This window comes from Lichenostomus cassidix, chromosome 1Aa (genome assembly GCF_008360975.1).
Source record: "Lichenostomus cassidix isolate B80296 chromosome 1Aa, HeHo_3.0, whole genome shotgun sequence".
Taxonomy (NCBI): Eukaryota; Metazoa; Chordata; class Aves; order Passeriformes; family Meliphagidae; genus Lichenostomus; species Lichenostomus cassidix.
Window position 1 is genome coordinate 38,032,348 of NC_139480.1, and position 21,204 is coordinate 38,053,551.

The 21,204-nt window shown below is 38.5% G+C and overlaps 1 long non-coding RNA gene across 4 annotated transcripts in view; it reads right to left on the bottom strand.

Annotated features, from left to right (window-relative positions):
* Nucleotides 1–384: 384 nt before the first annotated feature.
* LOC146443489 (uncharacterized) overlaps nt 385–21,204 on the bottom strand; it is a 57,856-nt gene continuing 37,036 nt past the window's right edge. For 2 of the 4 annotated variants that reach the window (XR_014847866.1, XR_014847844.1), the window contains 2 exons: nt 8,428–9,698; nt 385–2,117 (listed from right to left, as the gene is read on the bottom strand). This is a non-coding gene — a long non-coding RNA (uncharacterized LOC146443489). The remainder of the gene's footprint in view (nt 2,118–8,427; nt 9,699–21,204) is intronic. The other 2 variants (XR_014847855.1, XR_014847872.1) reach the window with 2 other exon arrangements.

Genomic DNA, 21,204 nt, shown 5'->3' on the forward strand with positions numbered 1-21,204 from the left:
TATGGTAGCTCTTACAATTCTCTGTTCAGCTTTCTGAAGGTAAAGTGTTTCTTTCCCACTCTTGTGTGTGGCTTGAGTCAAGAACTGTACTGCTGAAACACACAGTTTAAATACTGAGGGGGAATTGAATGACCCATCCCTCTGAAATGCATGCAAGTTGTTCCCTGTGAGCTGCATTCCAAACATATCACAGCTGAGAAACATACTTCCAGGGCTGTAGGAGAATATTTTGGACAAATAGAAATAAAAGACATCCTACTCTAGCTTCTCACTTACAATGCAAATATACATACACTCAAGGGTTGCTGACATCCGTAACACATTTCAGCCTTTCTGCTACCAGAAGGCATATTGCGCTTGACCAATATATGCTCAAGAAGGTATATGAATTTCCTTTTAAATATTTGTTTTGGTATATCAATGTATCATTTCTCTAAATTAAAAATACTAAAATCTATAGGTGGCTGAACATTTGGCTTGGCTTTGATTTTGGGCATCTAGGAGTATGCCCTGCTGCTCATGGTGCCTACATGGTGCTCTATTTTTGTAAGCATATGACATTACTGCACACTCACATCATGATTAATCTTAGCGATGTAGTAACACAAGTGACACATCTATATCACTGCAAAAATAATGTCATCCTTTAGTCTATTCAAACAGCCACTAAAATGAGGGGTTTTTAAGAAAGAGAGCTGGCTGTTACAGTACAGCAATACTTATTTATAATATTCATAAAGACCTGTGTCTCTGAATACAATAGAAATAAGCAACTGAAAGCAGTTTTCTTGCTCAGAAATCACTTTTTCTAGTAGTTCTCTGTCCTAATAAACATTTTCTACTGTTTTTCTCTCCCCCATATTTGTTACAAACCCTATGTTTGCTATGGAAAGTTACTTATGTAGGTAACTTCTCGGCCTACAGCTCAACTGATCAGACTTCATCCCAAACCATCAAGTGACTTCTTTGGTGGCCTCCTATTTTCCCCTAGCACAAAGTCATAAGGAAATTTAATTGTTTCATCTTGTCAGTCAAAAAGAAGAGTTACTTAATTGAGACAATTAATCTCAGGCAAAATTACAGCAACCACTAATGTAACACTAAGGTGCTCCAGAAACTTTAACATCTGTATCATAAATGCACAGAGAAGTATGCTTTAGAACTTCTTAAATGGCTTCTGGTTTGATAGGCTTGCGACTTTCAACGCTCATCTGATGAAACTACGTTTTGTAACCATTCATACATTGGCATGCTGGCCTGCAACTCCCCCATTCCTTCATCACAGTAACTCAAAACACCCCATTGAGAAGCAACCCGTAAAATTAATTTTCTTTTTAGCAGATAGTCATGTAACTCGAAACCATCTTCTTCTCACCCAAGCATTATTTAGCCACTTAGTGTAAGATGAGGAAAAGGCTGTAACCTCTAGATTTTAGCCAATTTTTTTTATTTCCCTGAACATTTTGGCTGTATGACTCTGCTTTCTCTTTGCTTGAAAGGCATGTCTTTGAGCATTTTCTCAGAGATCTGGGCTAAGGTTTCACTAGATAATGAAGACATTCAGGCAGGTTACTGCCACGGGAAGGTCCAGTCCTCCTTTCTTTGTGCTGCCCATTTTCCCTACCTCTGGGTGCACAGGTGCTATTCCCAATCTTTTCCCAAGCTTTGGTATTCATTTGACACATCAGTGAGTTTGCTACACTGACAGACTATTTACTTCTTGACTCAGCTAGTTTTCTGCTGGTCTAGCAAATAGAGCAAATGTATCAAAGAGTGACAGAAGGCTTCCGAAAGACTTGGGAGTATGTGACCAGGCCTGAGGGAGGACAGAGTCATTCTTCTCAGAAGCAGGAATATATTATGTAGGCTCAACCATCACAAGAGATCTCACCTGTAGTTTTAGCTGTGACCATTAAATCATTATTTTTTCATGTCTGAGAAGGTTTCTTTAATGGTTTGGTGTCCTTTGGACCTGGATTCTGGCATGTGGAAAATAAATTTGCTAACTTGAGTAAGACAAGAGAGCACTCACTGCCTTGGCTTTCTCTGTGGAGGTAATGTATCTGTCTTCATGTGTCTTTCTCTTTGCTTCCATGTGGCAGCCAGAGAATGGGATTCTGTGCAAACATGGCAGTGAGTGGAAGGCTAGATCATTTTTGTGTTAAATTATTAAAACAACTTTCTCATTCTTGGCAGTCTTAATTTTAAAAGCTGACAATCTAGAGGGGACCCACTTAGCACACCCTCAGTCCTGAGCGTGCAGCAATGGCATGAAGTGATCCAGGACCCCAACAGAAACTCACCCCCAGACACAGCCAGGCAGTGCTGTTCTTTATCTCCCATACCCACCTGCCTCTTCCTCCCAGGTGTGTTTGGGTGGTGATCCCTTCCCTGTTGCAACACTGGTATAGTGTATATAGTACACTGGTATAGTGTATATACAATATTCTTTATGACTATGAAACAGCTACAGTATACTTTTCCTTGAAGCACTAACTGAGATCTAAAACACTGATTTTGCTGAGATCAGACACTTGGCTCCAGGTTTTATTAAGCATTCCTTGATTTCTGATTATGTGCAATTTGTTGCTTTCTCCCTTTATTGGAACTGGCTCAAGAAAGTAAATGCTGGTCCTAGAAAATTTCTACATTACACTTATTTTAAGATAAATAGATAGATAGATAGATAGATAGATAAGAAATTACCTTATTTTAACTAGATTAATAACAGTAAAATTAATTACTTGTATATATAATTATAGTAGGAAGATAACATTTTAAAATGTAATTATTTTAATTATTTTTATTTTTAACATGTTGATTACCTATTTAGTACTGTGGGCTGATAAGTAGAATAACTAATGGGAATTTGTAACATTCCTGGCTGTGCATCTGAATCTTGATTTTAAATGGGATAAATAAAGTTCTTAATTTTACATTTCTGAACTCAGTTTGTACTTGAACCTAAGGAGCTGAATAAAGAATTCTGATCACATTAATTAGAATCTTTCCACTCCCACTGTTTACAATTTAAGATCTAAAATATTTAAATTAAATCTTTATTTTACTAATTTACTAGATAATTTACTAGTGATGCAGCACCCAATGCTGCATCTGCTTTTGCAGTGGGAATTTTGATTGAGCTAAGAGTGCTCAAAACGAACATTCTTGCATGTTAGATAACACAAAAAAGATTTCTGTGTTAAAATAGCTGCATTAAAATTCTGTGGGCTCCCATATTTAAAAAATGTAGAGTTTGCATAATTTTGAATTTGTAAGTAATATTAAATCTTATGATCTTTATAAAATCACTAGTACTCCCAGTAAAATAAATGGCAAACAATTACTTCAAAAGGAGAAGGATCTGGTCCTACTCCCTCATCACTTGCATTTAGATAACATTATAAAAGAGGTCTAACTACTGCACAAAATGAAACAATGTAAACAGATAATGGCTTAAGGTACAATTACTATGTCTTCTTTCTGTAAAAAAGCTAATCCATAATTCAAAATTTATGTTGCTACTTTTCTGCATTGCATATTTCCAAAGGTTCTTACTTTCAAAGAGACGCGGCAGTTCCCTACAAAAACCAGAAATATCCTGCCACCATGTCCTGTGTATGATCACTATCATGTAACACTCACACTTCTCTACAGCAGCAGTAAGCACAAAGGAAAATAAATTTTGTATTGTTTTATACGCAAAATATTTGCAGATGTTTTAATGATGATTTACTCTAGAAGTATAGTAATTGTATTGGTGATACATACAGGTCACATTAGGCACTGGCTCTGTCTAGAGAATGTCTAGATGCATTAATTTGCTTTTGCTTAAAACAGTCAAGACTCAGTCTAGAAACTCATATTTGTTTTAGTGACTTTGTATTAGCTCCCAATAATATCCCACTGAATCCCACTGGAGTTTCTTATGCAAGTAAATTATTTCCAGTATAAGTTCCAACAGCTGTAATTTAATTGTGTGTTAACATATGAGTGGGTTATACAACACACAGACAATTTCCAGCCCGACTATTTATTCAGGTTAAACATATTATAGCAGAGCTGGAATCTCATTCCCCTATTATATAACGTTCCCACAGATTCACGCTTTAGCTTTAATAAAGAGATGAAGATCAGCCCTCAAAGAAGCAATTACCCCACACAGTCCTCATAAGTAGAGAGATAAAGCTAAATATAATATAAAGCATGCCATTTGCCCATACAGTGCTTAATGAAGTCCATACCATAATCAAAACAGAGTTAAACAAAACCAGGCAGTTACCTAGAAACAAAAGCACAAAAATCTCTGTCTCTGTCACATGCCTGAAAGCATTTATGGCCAGATCCTGCCACAGTGTCCTTGCTTACATCATATGGTACTTCTGGGCAGACCCACTGAGGTACTCAGGTATTAGAAGCAATTTGGAAGTTAATAAATGCTTCATTTGCTTTTAAAGCTGCCATAAAACAGGCAGCCTTTAGATTCAATATTTGCTTTAATGATTCCAGTGTACAGTGGCTTTGTTAGGTTTGTGTTGCCTGGGTTGGGTACAAGCTATGCAAGCACAGAGCTCAGCCTAAGCTACAAAATTCCAGTAGTCTAAATTAAATCTAGCCTAACTTAGTTTACACTTGAGCTCTGCTTATATTACTACTGGAAGCCAAACTAGTTAGCTTTAAGGTAGCTCAAGCACATCTTTCTGATATCTTCTGTATCTGTTGATGTTTCACCTGCTGGTGTGGAAGTTACAGGGGATCAAATCATCAGCTGGTGTGAATGTATTGTAACTACCCTGGATAAAGGCCTAGACTTCCAAATCCAATTTAGAAATAAGTTTTGTGTTCCACTTACAGAAATACAGGTTTTGAAAAAGTCTAAACTCACTCTACTGAAAAATAGAGACACCTAATTCACTGTATTGGGACTGGCTGAGATGGAGTTCATTTTCCCGTAGCAGCCCTCATAGTGCTGCACTTTGCATTTGGCAGCTAGAAAGGTCTTGATAACACACCAGTGTTTTGACCACTGCTGAGCACAGTATCAGCGCTCTTTCCTCTAACTTTCTGCCTTCCATCAGTAGGCTGGGGTGGGCAAGATGCTGGGAGGGGACACAGCTAGGCCAGCTGCCCTAAATTGACCAAAGGGATCTTCCATACCGCATGGTGTCAGCTCAGATATAAAAGCTAAGGAAACCAAGAAGGAGGAAGAGGAAAGCATTCATTATTTATAACATTTGCCTTTTGGAGCAACTACTATGCATGCTGAAGCCCTGCTTCCTAGGAAATAACTTGGTAATGGGAAATAGAGAATAAAATTGTTTTTTTCTCCTGCTTGTGCACATACAAACTTTCACTTTTTCTTTAGTAAATTACCTCATCTCAACCTCTTAATCATTTTCCATCTTACTTTCTCTCCCCTGTCCAGCTGAGAAGCGGGAGTAATAGACCACCCACCACATTCAAGAAGCGTGCTTCAGACTAGAATTTGCTTGATACTCAAATTAATGAAATGCAATTACTATGCTTCACCTGAATGGCATGGTCAACACAGATAATGTTCACAGATAAGCTATGACCAGTTTTTAGAAAGTTTAGTAGAAATCTTTCTGCCTTGGTCCTCTCCAATCCGCACGATAAACTTCTGTCTGTCTGTGTGTCACAGGGGTTACTGCTCAACACCTGGGCAAACATTTGAGACTTGTGAACACTGTGTCTCTACTTGGTATTTAAATTTAATCTTTAGCCTAAAAGTTAGTACAGGTTTACACAGTACGTCTAAGTGAGGAAGCACAGATAGAGATGGATTTGGTTTGTCTGTGATCCAAGCTGCTGCATATCTTGCCTGGATATAAAAGAGCTTTCCCTTTCAGGTAATGTAGGTGTACAGCTTCAAGACCAAAGCTGGCTCGTTTATACCCAGCTTGAAGCACCAGCAAAACAAGCTGCTGTCTGTCTGCACCTGTCTGTGAAGACTGTTATGACAAGACATGGGAGTTACAAGATTCATACTGAGGCCCTGGGGTTGGAGTCTGGGTGGAGGCAAGAGCCAGGTGATAAAATTAACGCAATCTGAAATCAAGAACTAGAAACCTATAATGCTCATTAGCCTAACAGAGTAAGGCAGCCATATGGTTGTAAGTCAGGTTTGGCACCAGGAAGCTTGCACATACTTTGACAGGAGCATAGCTGAACTTCAGATGGAGCCAGAAAACCAGGGAGTGCAATTCATGAGGTGAGTCCAGGAGAAGGAGCAGACAGAGCAACAGCAAGGACAGATGGCTTGGGAAAGAACTACAAGTGAACAGGTGGCAAATGCCAGCAGGATCCTAAACAGTGAAGCCAAAGACAACAGAGACCCTGAGGCAAGGCAGAGAACAGAGTTCAAGCCACGGTACTTGTTCTCAGGACATCTTTTGTGTACACCCTATCTGCCAACAGCTAATGACACCTGTCTGCTGGCTGTAACACCTGTTTTTACAGAAGACCTGTTGGGTCTTCTTCCCAAGGCCACAGCACCCCATGACTGTCTGCGTGAGGCAAGAGTCATCTTCCTTGGCTAGTCACTGCATAGTCATAGCTAGAAGGGACTGCACTAATTAACTTTAGTGAAGTTACAGGAAGACTAAAGAAATCTGTGGAACATTTGTTTTCACACAATATTAATCAATATAATGAGGTGTAATCACGTAATGGTCCCATTGAAACCTTTAAGGCCTAGCAGGTATGCAAATGCTTACATGTACACTAATTAAGTAAGCATATACTTATTTAAGGCCTCTACTTCCATATAAGCAGGAACCTTAATTTTTAAGGGAATGAAAAGATGTAATAAACTGGAATTGGGCACTGCAGTACCCATAGGGCTGAAGGTGGTGCAAGAAGATGAGTTAGCTCTCTGGCATGTGTGTCAATCATTATAATAAAACCTTTTGCTGAAGTTGTGTACATATTTGCACACTGCCTGTGAAATGACTGACAGGAGATTAATTATGATATTTTTATGACTCTAACGAAATGCATATAACAACAATTCTGTCTGTAGCACCCGTTGCTCTTGTGCAGTGCAACAGAACTGGATGCAAGTCTTTTTCCCTTGGTGCATTTGCTTCTAGCTGGAAAGCTGCAAAGTTTGCATATATATATATGTAGATGAGAGAATCTGGACTTCTGCCAAAGTGCCATTTGACACTATGCCAGGTTTTGGCTCTTCAAAACCAAAAAGCTTTTGGCCTTTTCCATTTAGGCAGTGCCCCAGTTCATCCCCAGCTCACCTTTAGACTTATAAACTATTAGTAAGACTAATTATTTTCAGCTGTGAGATGGGTTTTTCAGGATGGGATGTTCTTACCTATTAATAAATGTACACAGGAAAGTCTAAGTAAAGGGAATTAGCCTGCATGTTGAATTATCCCCATTTGCTTGTTTCTGTTACATCACATACTTTCTTCAAACATTTTTTTTCTTTCTGTAACATACATAAGATTGTAAAATGCACTCAAAGTAACATCTTCTGAATTTATTGACAGTGATTTTTGTTTATCCCAGGAGAGAAAAAAGAAAGTGCAACAACTTCAAATAATTTTCATAATTTTTCCACGTTAAATAGGAAATGAAAAAGGTAGTGTCATATCTTACATCATGTTTAGAATACGTATCCAAAGCAAATGTGAGGTTTCCAGTGCTTTTTGTTTTTTCAGATGACTTTATCATGTTCCAGTAAACAGATTGTAATCATGTCTCATCCTTTCTCTAGCTGGAAGCTTTGCCAGGTCTTTTCTTTTTAAAGTAAGGGCTCTCCTGTTTGCTATTTATCAAGTAGTTTAAAAAGGAAATAATCATAAAACTCTAGGATTATTTTCCTCTGGTTTTACAACCTAGAAATCTATCTCATCAGATTTAAAAATCACATGGGTTTCTCATGAAATAGCCATGTTTATTTTCAATCTCATGCTGTGCAAAAATAATTGATTTTCCATAATTTTTAATACATTAAAATGCCCTAATTCACTATTTTAATGCACTATTACATCACAGACCTCCTAATTCTACTGATGGTAGGCTTGATTTTCTGCTGCTGTGTGTTAGAGAATGTTTATGTAATCTGAGTTCTGTCATCAAAGGCAGATGATCAGAGTTGCCTTCCAGAAAGGTCTTTCTCTTTCCAGTGACCATAGAGTTGAAGGAGACTTCTCTCCTAAGATGGGTGTCTGAAGTCAGGCAGCATTAATATCCCCTTCTTCACCCTCATTTAAACCAAAAAAATGCAAGTGCAATGAAAAGGTCTTGGCTTCTGGTGGGATTATTTTAAACATTCCCATTGCATTTTCTTTGCACATCTGTACATGGCTGGACAGTGAATCAAACTTTTTCAATTACATGTCAGCCTGCAACTGATATGAGTAAAGGAAGCAGAATCTAAAGACTCACCTTGCAGAGAAGCACCTGAAAGAAGTGATTATTATTCTCAGCTTTAGCTACAGCTCTTGTATTTCCCCAGCTTTCACTGCTGATCACATGCTTTATGGATCTGTTTTGGAAATGTGTGTCATTGGAGAATCTGACTCCCAGTTCGATATTCCACAGTAGGCTGCATGCTGCTGTATCTTGGTCACATCTGCGTCAACAGTTCCATGCAATGGGAGCAGATCAGCAGCTGGAAATGGCTGGTACTGAGTCCTACATTTATAGAACCATAGAATCATAGAATAATTTAGGTTGGAAAAGACTTCTAAGATAATTTAGTCCAACCATTAACCCAGCATGGCCAACCGCACCACTAAACCATGTCCCTAAGTGCCACTTCCATAGTGACTCAAGTGCTTCCCTGGGATAGATACAAATGTGCATCTTACCTTAGATCAGATTTACTGTGATGCTTGAACTATTTCTAGGTTTTTATTGTGGGTGGTGCCTACCATACATGTGGTTCAGAATCCTTCTGCTCTAATTACAGTGGGAGTGCAGCTGATATACTTTTGGAGTGAAAGTTACAGCTTCATTTTACACAGAAAGAATATCTTGTGTATGCACCAAAGCCACTCTGCAAACCAAGCCAATACACAATGAGGGAGGATGATCAGAGCATTCATTTCAAAGCTTCACTACTTTCCTGAATAAAAACCCTGCTGGACATGCAGCTTCTAGATATTGAATATTGCCTACTGAGACTATTCCTGCTCCACTGTATATCAGTGACCAAATCCTCAGCAGGATGAGGACCACTGCCTTTAAATAAAATGCACATAATATCACTACACATCTGGGCAGTGAACTACATCACTCTATATCAGCACTGCTAAAGCTTGCATTTAGAGCAATGACAAACAGTTGGAGAATTTCAGGTTTTCACTTTCCTTTGCAATGTGACATTCATTTGCATATAGTGTGTATAGTATATACAGCTATCCTAGGTCTTACATTCAGGAAGAATTCACTTTTAAAGAACTGAAGATAGATGCTTGTTTTAATTTTTGAAAAGCAAATAAGATATTGCAGAAGTTACTGTGAAGATTGAATTATAATAATCTAAAAACTTGTATTTCATTTATTTCCAATAAATCCCCCTTAATATTCTTACATTTGTAGTGTTTCAGAACAGTTTGCTGCTGTCCCAAGGCGTGAACTTTTCAGTCTGACAATGAGAGCATTTTGTTTCCAGCTCATCCATCCACCTCTTTGGCACTCAGGCATTCGGGGACCTAGAGAAAGTCAGGGGGAAAAAAATTATCTCTGAGTAGCATGTTTGAAGGAGATCCATAAGGCTGAGAGTGAGCAGTGTCTATATAAACTGAGATATGAAGACGGGTTTTCTGATAGATGGAATTAATGGGTCAGAGTCTGTAGATTGCAGACCACAGACAGTAGAAGCATAAGGATATCTTGTCAATTTGATTGTCAGCAGCCTGTTTGAATGTGTAACTATAGTTTCTATGGTATGGTGATGAGCAGTAAAGATGAGCATATTTTAAAAGGTGTTGTCAGTATAACAATGAGGACTGCTAACATTTAGCAAACCTGATGTGGCTGCTGTTACATCTAAGTTGGTAAGGTCTAACCACCCTAATTTTACCAGTAGAACTACCCCTGGTCTGACATTTACTTTCACGTTGCAATCTGATGTCTAGTTTCAACAGACTTAAATTTTTGCCGATTTAATAAAACTAGCTGACATGAATTATCTTTTGATCCTTTTCCATTAGTATGTTAGGATGCTGCATTAATTATCAGTGATTAATCCTTCACACACTATGCCTATGTTCCTATAACTAGGGCTGTTCATGTTATTGACTTAAACTCTATGGCCCAAAGTCACAGCAATTACATCTCAAAGCCCTACTTTTCCTCCATTAAAATTCTCAGTGTGTTTTAAACATGCCTTGTTCCCAAAAAATTCAAAGTCCAGCTCCTTGACTTTCCCAGGAAAGAAGCCCTGAACTTCTTCAGTCCATGTGGAGAAGAATCAGCAATAAACTTTGCTGCAAAACAACCCTGGGAATAATGATGAAACTTTGGCAGAATTATCACTCTGAAACATCGTGTTGCACAGGTCCTTGATCCATTTCAGTTTATTCCACTGATCCTTTGGCATCCTGTCAAGTCAAATATCAGTCAGAATCAGAGGTATAGGCAGTTATCACTGTTGACATCCATCAGTCCATTGGTCACGTTCATTATACTGGGACTTGCAGAACTGTCCTGAATGAGCCATCTAAAGCAAATTAAATACTTCTAATTATATCCTTACAGAAAAACTTTAAAGGGTTTTCTCATTTATGGTTTTCTTCTTGCTCATCATATACTTCTCAGTGGCCTTCCTTTGCTATGCTTGAAAAGTAAGTACAGAAACTTAACTGGAAGAAAGAAGAAACAGGAAAAAAGGAGGATGTGATGTCTAACTTGGTCAAGAGCATGCAAAAGCTAAGAAGTGAAGCCAGTAACTTTTCAAGAGAGGGCAGAAGGACTAGAAGGTGATTCAGGAAGCATACAACATGTTTGCAGCCTTCAAACACTAAAAGACTGTATCATAAAGTGTAAGGACACAGAAGAACATAAAACTTACTTGCCAGGATCTACTGTACTGTATGGATAATTTTGTAATCTAGGTTACAGCCATCTTCTGTAACATGATAACACCTTAAGGCTAAACCAGGTCTTCTCACTTGTGTGGACATTTTGTACTCACTGCATACCGACTGCATTGTACATGATGATGATACTCTCATCTGTGATTCATATGAGAACGGTCAGCACCTTGAGTCTTCTTTTTCATGGCTTAAATGTTCATAGAAATGTCTGTGTTTGCTATGATTTCTTATGTAGATGATGATTTACTCAGACTTTTAATATTGGCATGTTCATTTAAAATCAGCAGTTCATTTAAAGTCTATATGCAAGCCAACTACACTGACACAAATTAACACAAAGCAGACATTCCTCTAATTCTGACATAATATCAAAGCATGCCCCTAAGGCCTCCTTCGGGTGCATATCTCCATAGTCTGCTCTGGTAATTGCCTTTATGTCTGGCAGTTCAAAATCAGCAAAGATATTTTTGTCCCTACCCTCTTTCCTGGTAACATTTTCCTTTTTGGTTTGCAAGTCATCTGTAAAATTTAACATTCAAATATCACAACAAAAATATTTTGGCTTACTTAGATGCAGTCTAATTATGAAGTGTTTCCAGCATCAGTCTACAAATACACATTAAACAGTCATTTTGCAAGGCAGTGCAAAATCTTCAAGCTATGCTCTCATCTGCCTTTGCATCTCAGTGGCTCCATGAAGAACAGGAAAAATAGGTGGTTCCTCAAGTAGTTGTTAGTCTGGCAACAACACTAATGTGAATGTGCCAGTCTAGGAAGATGTTCCCTCTTAGGACTTTCTAAAAAAAAGAACTCTTTTTTAAAAAAAGTTTTAAAAAAATGTTGTTGTTTCTCTTTTTTTAATGAGAAAAGTGTTTTGTTCTGAAGACAGCATGAATCTTCCTAACCAGTTGAGTTCAGAGTAATGATGTGTCCCCATTATTTCAATGACATTTTCCCAACCCTGGCAAATAAGCTCTTTCTCTTCTATTGATAAAGTAGGGAGGAGTCTGTGGCTGGAAAAGTTGGGATATTATTTCCTTCTAAATCACAGAGAGGCAAGGGGAAGAAAATTCACTGTGTTCCTCTGTTACTTTCCCTGTATTACCCCATGGTCGAAGTACCATGCAGACTTGGTAGCTTTGCAGTCTTAGATGAAATGCCTTAGTTAGTCACATAGTTACTGAAAAACCAAATAACAGCCTTCATAAGTGTCATCTCTTTTATCTTCATCAAAGCTCTCATCATTCAGTGGATGCCAAGTTGGAGGCTGGAGCTGAACTCTTCAAGAGCTGTCTCCCATAACCTCTCTTCTCTTGGTGATTGTCAAGGCTTACATGAATGTTCAGCCTCACTTCTCATGACTTGTCTCACAATCCCTGTAGCTTTGCCTTACCAACTATGGCTGTTACTTAAATGCCAGTAACATTCAAAAACTAATTCGTTGTCCACTGCAGTTCTTCTCACTGCTTTCATAGAATCACACAATATGCTGAGTTGGAAGGGACCCATCGGCATCATCAAGTCCAACTCCTGGTCACGTGGAGGAAAATTCAACAATTTTCCTGTTGAAATGACGCAAATAATAAAAAAACACAAAACGACACAACCTCCTGATGTTATACATCTCTATTACCAAAACATCTGTTGATCTGCATACCACCTGTACTTCTATGCAAATAATGAAGAGAATGAACTGTGACATGAAAAGGATTAAGGACATTACAGCGAAAATGCGAAATAAAAGAGAAGATTATAGGATGTGTAAGCAGGTATGTAAGAACTTTTCCCCATGAGTCCCACCACAAACCTATAGAAGGGATTTTGGACTGACAGACCCCTGGTGCAATGCCACACCAGGCACTGTAGTGCAGAACATGGGGCCTCTCATCCTGGGGAAGCACTGCCTACTCACCTGGTCCAGCCAAGCTGCAATGCCAGAAGTACCCACAGTGGGTAAATGCCCTCATGCCAGCATCCCGAGTATTTGAAGATCAGCTAACTATATGTGTCTTCTCTTCACTGTGTCTGAGAAGCTGAGCTGTGCCACAGCAAAGAGAAGATGTTACAGCAAGCACTTTACTGCAATGCTTGTATGCTTTCTCTCCAAGATGCATCTGCAAGTGCAGCTTGCTGGTGCATGCAGAGCTGGCCAAGCTGGCCTCAGGGCAGAGCTAAGGCCCCATCTCAGAAGTGGATATATATCACCCCTGTACTTCCTACAGTTTTGGAGAGCAAATTTCTGCCATTTTAATTATTTATTTCCCACTCTTGAGAAATTTGTTTCCTGCAAGGACAAAGCTGGTGGGTATGGTTCAGCTTGGAGGAGATTAAGAGGAAACCTAGCAGTCTACAGCTTTGTCACGAGGGCAAGCAGAGGGGCAGGCACTGATCTCAAGCCTGCCGAAATCCAAGAAGCATTTGGAAAATGCTCTCAGGCACACGGTGGGACACTTGGGGTGGTTGTATTCAGGGCCAGGAGTTAGACTTGATGATCCTTTTGAGTCCCTTCCAATACAGGATATTCTCTGATTTCAGGAAGTGTTCCTTTCCCCACCCAGGAGCTGTACAGCTGCTGCTGATTGCCCCAAATAGCAACCACAGTCCAACTTCTCCACTTGGAAAAGTGAATTTTTTATGTGGCTTAAGACACATTTTTATAGTAACATTTGCTTCTAATGGAGTTTCTCTATGTACTACGTCTGAAGTACATGTGATGAGTATGGGAACTGTCTGAGCCTCAGTCTGAGGTCCAATGCGCTTGTTAGCAAAAACAGGGATTTTCTAAACACATAGTTTGGGATAGAGTATAATTACCAAAATAAAACTAAACTTGGCCAATTAAGCTTCTCCAGCACCAGCTACATCAAATTTCAAAAACAATGGGAATGAGAAAAGCTTATTATTACATTCAAAGTTCCATCTTTGAACAGCTAAGTACCATTCTGTCTTTACAGAGATTATCAGAGCAGAGGTGTTGAGTTTGAAGACAGCAGGTGCAGGCTCACTACTGTGTAGTCCTACTACAATGGACTATTGTCTTTAAGAGGAATGGAAATCTGAAAGTATTTAAATGACACCAATTTAAAATTGGCAGTGCAATCATATTCATAAGTCAAGATAATCTTTGTAAAACAGTAGATCACCAATATATTTTACAATGTTCGTCCTGCAGTTAAAGAAAATTTTTGATTTTTAACTGCAGTCAGAAAGAGAGAATAAAAACGCTTGTTTGCAAGAGACCTTCTGCTTGCAGAGGCAAATGTGGCAGCCATTATGTACTTAGCATTAATCACACTCTGTTTTGATTCTAGTTCTGCTGAAAACTGGGATGTTGGCCAAGGCATTGGGGTTATTCCCCTTTCTTTCCAAAATATTCCCTGAAATCTTTGATATCCAGAAACCCCAGGTTAATATCTTGTTCAAGAGATGAAGCCACTAATTGTTTAGCCTTCTGTCCATAGCATCATCAGGAAATGAGATTTGAACATGACCTCTCAGCCCAGGAGTGAGAGGGCTGCAGCCTGAGCCCCACTGACACATATCCCCACTACCCTTGCTGCCCAACAGGCCCAGTGAGAGGGAGGGAGGGAGGGAGGGAGGGATGGATGGAAGGCTAGATACACACACTCACGTGCACACTCATAAAAGCACCCCACAAAAATAACTGAAAAAGAACAAATGACAAAGATGAAGTTGGATGTGTCAGTAGACCTTAGCACACACTTAGTATACACTTAGATGGATTTAAAAAAAAAAAAAGTTGGAATTGTGAGACAGAACATACATGATAGGAAATCCTTATAAACTCTTGGGCTTGCATGCTGGGGCAAATGTTTTCCCTGGGGCAATATCCGAACAAACAGAAGATGTGCAGGTGTCAGGGTGGGGATACAATAATAATCCCCAAGGGCTATTGCATGTCTGTTTCACAAATGCTATGTTTTTAGGATTAAATCTGGTTAAAAACTTCCATCAAGGTTAATTCCCTCCAAGAGAAAATGACGCTGTGATAAAGGACTTCTGTGAGAATGATCCATATTCATGGATTTTTTTTTTAACATGGTTTCAAAGGTAGTTTCAGCTAAAAAACATTTCCTGACAATCTAACTCAGGAATTCACATTGCTGCAGGCTCCCTCTGCAAGGCAGAGTGACCTTTAGAGCAGCATAGTCCCAGTCTGAGCTTTTTCCCACCCCCTCCTGCTACACAAAACCTTGGCTAAGACAGTGACAGTGCAAGTCTGGTTTAGCTCTGCTTGGCACCTGGAGCTGGGATCTGTGGAAAATACTGATCTGAACTAAAGCTATTATCCAGAGTTAGACCCCAAGTTAACTTGTTTTTCTTTCTGTTTTAACCTCTTAGTTAAGTGAGCTTAGCTGTTACCAAGAAACATCTTTCTCCTCTGCAGATGTGTCATAAACAGAGGGTAGCAAGTTACTTAATGACTGCATGATGCTGTTACAGTCATGCAATTGCTTTCAAAGGAAATTAATTTTAGGAAAGCACTTAATGTATTTACATACATCTTTTAGTACAGTTTTGACATGAAAACAAGGATGGGCCAACATCTTATAACCAGCTCTTTGGTGACACAAAAAAAATCACTAAAAGATTGAGAGCTCCCGCTCAGTGTGCCAGTGAATAGACTCCTACTGACCTTCCCATTTTGAAGTATAAACTTCTGTTGTAAACATATAGCAATATTTTTGTTACACAGCTGGTTCAAAGGTTTCCTCCTGCTGGAGGTTTTCTCCTGCCTGTAAACCCTCTTTCCTGGAGGACATCTGAGTGGACCATCCACCATGAAGTTTACCTGAATAGATAAAGTGGGGAGGTAACTCCACTGAAAAAAGCCATGAAGTTATTCAATAAAGCAATGTGAGTAGTAGTCAAAATACTAAGGAGAACCTTTTAAGTAGCAGCCCTCAAGAAATTAGACTTGCATTTTCCTGTAGCATTACTGTGGTCAATGGATTTACTTAAGATTTATGCTTACATGAAAGCAGATTCCTTTCACTTAAGAATGACTGTCAATATATAAAACCAATGATATTTCATAATCAAGATCTTTTGTAGGTATCCCTAACTTTATGGGAGAACACAGATCATAACTGAAGACGTAGAGGAATGAGCAAAGTTATCTGTCTTGCTTGCAGTGTTATAGGCCGTCCTAGAGCAAGGTTAGACTCACAGTTATGCATTAGTATGATTTGTTATGAAGAGTGGCATTTAAATATTTAAATGTACCAGGTCCTATGTGTTTAATTTCATTGTTTAATCATTGCATAGTTTCCCAACTAAGTCGTAGTTGGCACGGAGTGGTGGGTTGCTCTTTATTTATGTGCTGCTGCAGCTTTTCAGAGCCTTTCAGTGCTGGTGAAGCATTTCAGCTATACATTATTCCTTTTTCGCTCTTGAAGCTGTACATCAAGGTATGCAAACTTGCCAAACGTTTCTTCCCTGCAACATGGTAAAAACAAGATATCCCACTGTATATTCAGCAGTACCTATACAGAAATCCTTGCTCTTTTAGAGGGCAGCTATAAATTCCTAGTTAATGTATCATGCCAGGAGTAGGGCACAGAGTAGATGTATATCCTACTGATAAGAACAGGAGTTGCATATATAAAAATGTCTTGCACCACACTAAAGAGGCACTTTAAAGTATTTAAATGACATTTATCAGGTTGTAGCTACTATGTAAGATAATAGGCTCCAACAAAAACCATAGATGGCATCCTAGCTGTCTCGTTGTTGTATACGCTAACAAACCTTTCTAACATCACATGTTTTATACAAAATAGGCATCCTCACTGGAGGAATGGGATTGCCGGCTAAGGACTGCAATCCTGCTGATGTCTAGTTTAAACAGGCAGCAGATTAAACAATGGAGATAAAAATGTAAAACCAGAAATGTTTATACAAGTATTGCTGAGCACCAAAAGCATAATAAAATGAAGTCATAGGTGCTCCCACATTAAAATTTACTATGTTGTTTACAAAAAAAAAGCTGGAGGGGTGCAAAGTCCAAATAAATGGAGACAGAGGGGAAAGATAGAACATGATTTAAGACAGAGATGAGAAAAGCAAGTGAAACATAGTAATGCAAACATGTAACAAGCATTTGGAAGTAAGCTACTTGAAAATCAGTGCTAAGCAGTGTGACTTTGAATATTTGTTCAAATATTTATTTCTGCTCCTGCTTTCCCTACATACCAAGTAAAAGACCCCTTCAACAGGCCTTCTTCTGCTGGAGCCAGACATAATGGCTCTCAGGCAACGTAGGGTATATAACTCTCTGTTTGCACATGTAGGTTTGTGTATGTGTATGGCTTACCCTGGAAAAAGCTTCCAAGTGAGCACTCTTTTTTCCCCAAGAGAATAATTCTATCTTTCCAGAGGAAAATATGAAAAAAACCCACCCCAAATAACTACACAACCCTGAAATCCACTCTTCCTTGTGCCTTATGTTTTGGATAACTCTTTTTTAGCATAGTGGTGGATGCTAAATTTACTCTTGCTGTACTGGCATTTGCTCATTTTTGGACTGTTGCAAGAGTTTGGCTAATAGGGATATTTTAAAAATCAATTAAGAATTTTAAATGTGCTCCTAAAACTTACATAAATTTATGTTGTAATTCTACCTCCATCTCCAACATAACCTCAGTTTGTGTCACCTCAAAAGTCGCCACAAGGAATTAAAGGCATCTTATGCAGAGGTCACATGAGGACAAGTCCTTTTCTCCCTCCTAGTGAATTCTTGATTGCACTGTAGCTAATGCAGCCTGCTGCATAGTTTTCTATAAACTCCGTGCAGAGGAGCAAGATTTGGGTAGGGCCAGGACTTGTTTTCCCACAAAAGTTGTGAGTTTATTAGTTGATACAAGCCAGATTAAAGTAGGGGTTTGACTGTCCACAGATATGTCAATTAAAACATCTTGAGTATAATTTGTTGTTAAACCAGTACATATCTTGACTGAACTGGCCTCCAGTTTTGGCTTTGTCAGAGTGTTTATGCAGAGGGAGAACTCTTAGCAAAGCTGCACACACAGGCTTGCCCAGTCATATACAAACTTACATGGAATGAAATTTATTTTTATCCAGGAGGATGGAGCTGCCCTGTGAGTACACAGCAATGTGGTTCCAGCTGCATCAGGCACACATGCAGATGGTACTAATGGGGTGCCACTGTTCCCCTTTTTCCATTGAAAAGGCACCACTGGAATGTACACCTAATAATTTTACTGATATTTGCCACTGCATGGATAACATTAATAGCATAAAATCTTTTTTTGTCATTAAAACAACCCAGGCTGTTATAAAAAATCTCACAAACAATGTCTGCAACTGATTTATTCAGCTATTGTAAAGATTACCTTTTTCTTTGGCAGTGGCCTTTCCTCTGCCTAAACAATACAAAGAATTAAAAATATATGGTCATAGAAAACAATCTCTGCAAGATGATGTTTCTTTATTATCCACATTCTCTCCTAAGACAAAACAAAAAGTCCTAATAAAACCCAATCTGCCCAGTCCCTGGTGACCTAGTAGTCTGTCCTGCAAAGATCATCCCCAGAAACATTCTTTGGAAGACAGAGAATTCTGCTTTAGATTAGGCTGCCTAGTCCTGGAGCTCACAAAACAGCCCTACTGAAAACAATTAAGTAATTTATACTTAGAAGCAACTGTGACCTTATCCAGAGAAATACCTTCCCATTATTAGGACAAAAGAGACAGTATGTTGCTTTACTTTCTCTACCATTATCTGCTATAGTGGTATTCTTTTAATTATGGGAAATCAACTAAAAAATAGCATGTTGTCTAGCAACAAAGAAAACAGACACAAACAGAAGAGAAACAGAGTGACGCTCTTGCTTTTTATATTGTATACTTCTACTTTCAGGTAAACTGAATAAAACTAAAACAACAAACAAGTTAAAATGAATTGGCTAATCAACCTTCCAACAGTGAATTGATACCAGGACTCTGGGTCAATCCAAAAGCTTGGTTTGTTTGCTTTGTTTTTTTTTTAATTTCAAAAACATCTGAGATTCATTAAGTTATTCTAAGGGTATATAACTTTAAAATTCAATATTTTAAATTTAATGCGTAACTTACAAAATAAACATTAATTATTTTCCCCTTCAGCCACTTTTTGCTTTTGAATGAAAAGACTTAAACTTCTCAATTTAATTAAAGCTACACAATGAAAAATGATCAATTCAGAATCTGGGATATTCTAATGAATTATGTGGATTTCTTACTATTTGTATAGCAGTTTATAAGTTATATCATGATAATACACTAATGGTACCATCAAGCTATTAGTAACAATGTTGATATAAACAAGTTCTGCATTTAACTTTGCAAGATAGGATGAGAAAAAAATTGTAATGAAAGAGAGAAAGAAGTGGCAAGGGATGTTAATCACCTCAATTTGTTATTTTTGGCCAAAGCACCTTGAAATTTCTCTCATGGGCCTAGTAGTAGGAATACATTATGCTTAAAGAATTTAATGATATGGACTAAAACCATATTTTCACTATGACAGACCTTGTGAAAATATGTAAGAAAACTGCACAGAGATTCAGAGAATTAAAATTATTCAAAATTTTAAAATAAACTCTCATTGACCATGACTTGTTTGAAATTCCTCGTTTCTCAAGGTGTTCATAGAAGCTGCATAATTACCATGTTAAGAGAAACAAAATTAGAAAGTTGTACCCAGCCAGTTGAAAATGTTACTGATGGCTTATCCAAAACAGTGGTAAGAGATGTGTAAAAATCTTGTAGTTACCTAAACAACAGCAAATAGGAACACTTTGAAGATCTAACATTGTCTTTGAATGAGAAATATATTTGAGCTATGAAAGTGATCGAGTTGCAAGAAGGCCATGTCAGCAGTAACCGATGAATGGAGTAATTTGTTGTATCGTTGGTACTTGCAGTGTGGGATTTGGCATCTCCATACAGTCAGAACTAAATGTTCTGACCCTTCAGTCAGAGCTAAATCCGTGATTGTTGTACTGTGTATGTCTTAAGATTCCTGATTTGCCTCTTCTGAAACTGTTAGGAAAGTTGCTGAAAGCAGTATTTTTCAGAGTGCTGCAACTAACTGTGAAATGGAGGTCAAAGGATGGATTAAAAGATGGTTGCAACATTAGTAACTTTCTCTTCTGAAGCAAACATCACAGTCTGCTCTGATACTCCATGATCAAAGACACTGTTCACATTCCTGCTGTATTATTTAGGTGTTCCAGTGTAACTCATACAGCATTATTCTCAGATAAACAACCCAAACAGATCACTAAATACCGAGGCCTCATGTCTACCTTTACTGAATTCAGCAACTATTCAAGCAATAATTTAGCAATTTTTATCTAGAAGCTCAGTAAGAATTATTGTAAAGAAAAGTCTATTGGCTTTCGCCATAGGAAAAAATGAGGATTTGGCAAAAGCAAATCCAAATAAGAGGTATCCCAGCCTGTCTCTATGCATCCTGAGAGGATTACAAAGCAAGGACTATGGAGTAGCAGCCCTTGTAGAATTGTCAAGAATAATTTGTCTATCTAATTTCCTTTATAACAAAGTAATGGGCCCTGCAGACTGGAGATTGAGTCAATGAAGCAGAAAATCAAGTCATCAGAAGAATATAGGAGAAGAGGAATAATGAATTTGGGTCAGACTGAAGAGTCCACTCAGCCCAATATCCTGTCTCTGACATGGCCATAGCTGTTGTTTATGTAAGAATGTAAAACCAAGAATGTAAAGTGCATAGTGATATGTCCTCAGTATGGCCTTGTATTGGGTTGGCATGGCAAGGTTTTGGTAGCAAGGGGGCTACTGGATGGCTTCGGTGAGAAGCTTCCAGAAGCTTCCCCCATGTCCCACAGAGCCAATTCCAGTCAGCTCCAAGATAAACCCACTGCTGGCCAAGGCTGAGCCCAATAGCAACAGTGGCAGCACCTCGGCATAACAGATTTCAGAATGAAAAAAAAAAAAATTGATCTCTCTTTCCAGCATTATCAGACTGACTTTAGTAGCTGACTCTTTGCTGTTCAGGGTAAACAAATGAGGATGGGAACTATCACTGCATACATACAAGATTGTGAAACTCAGG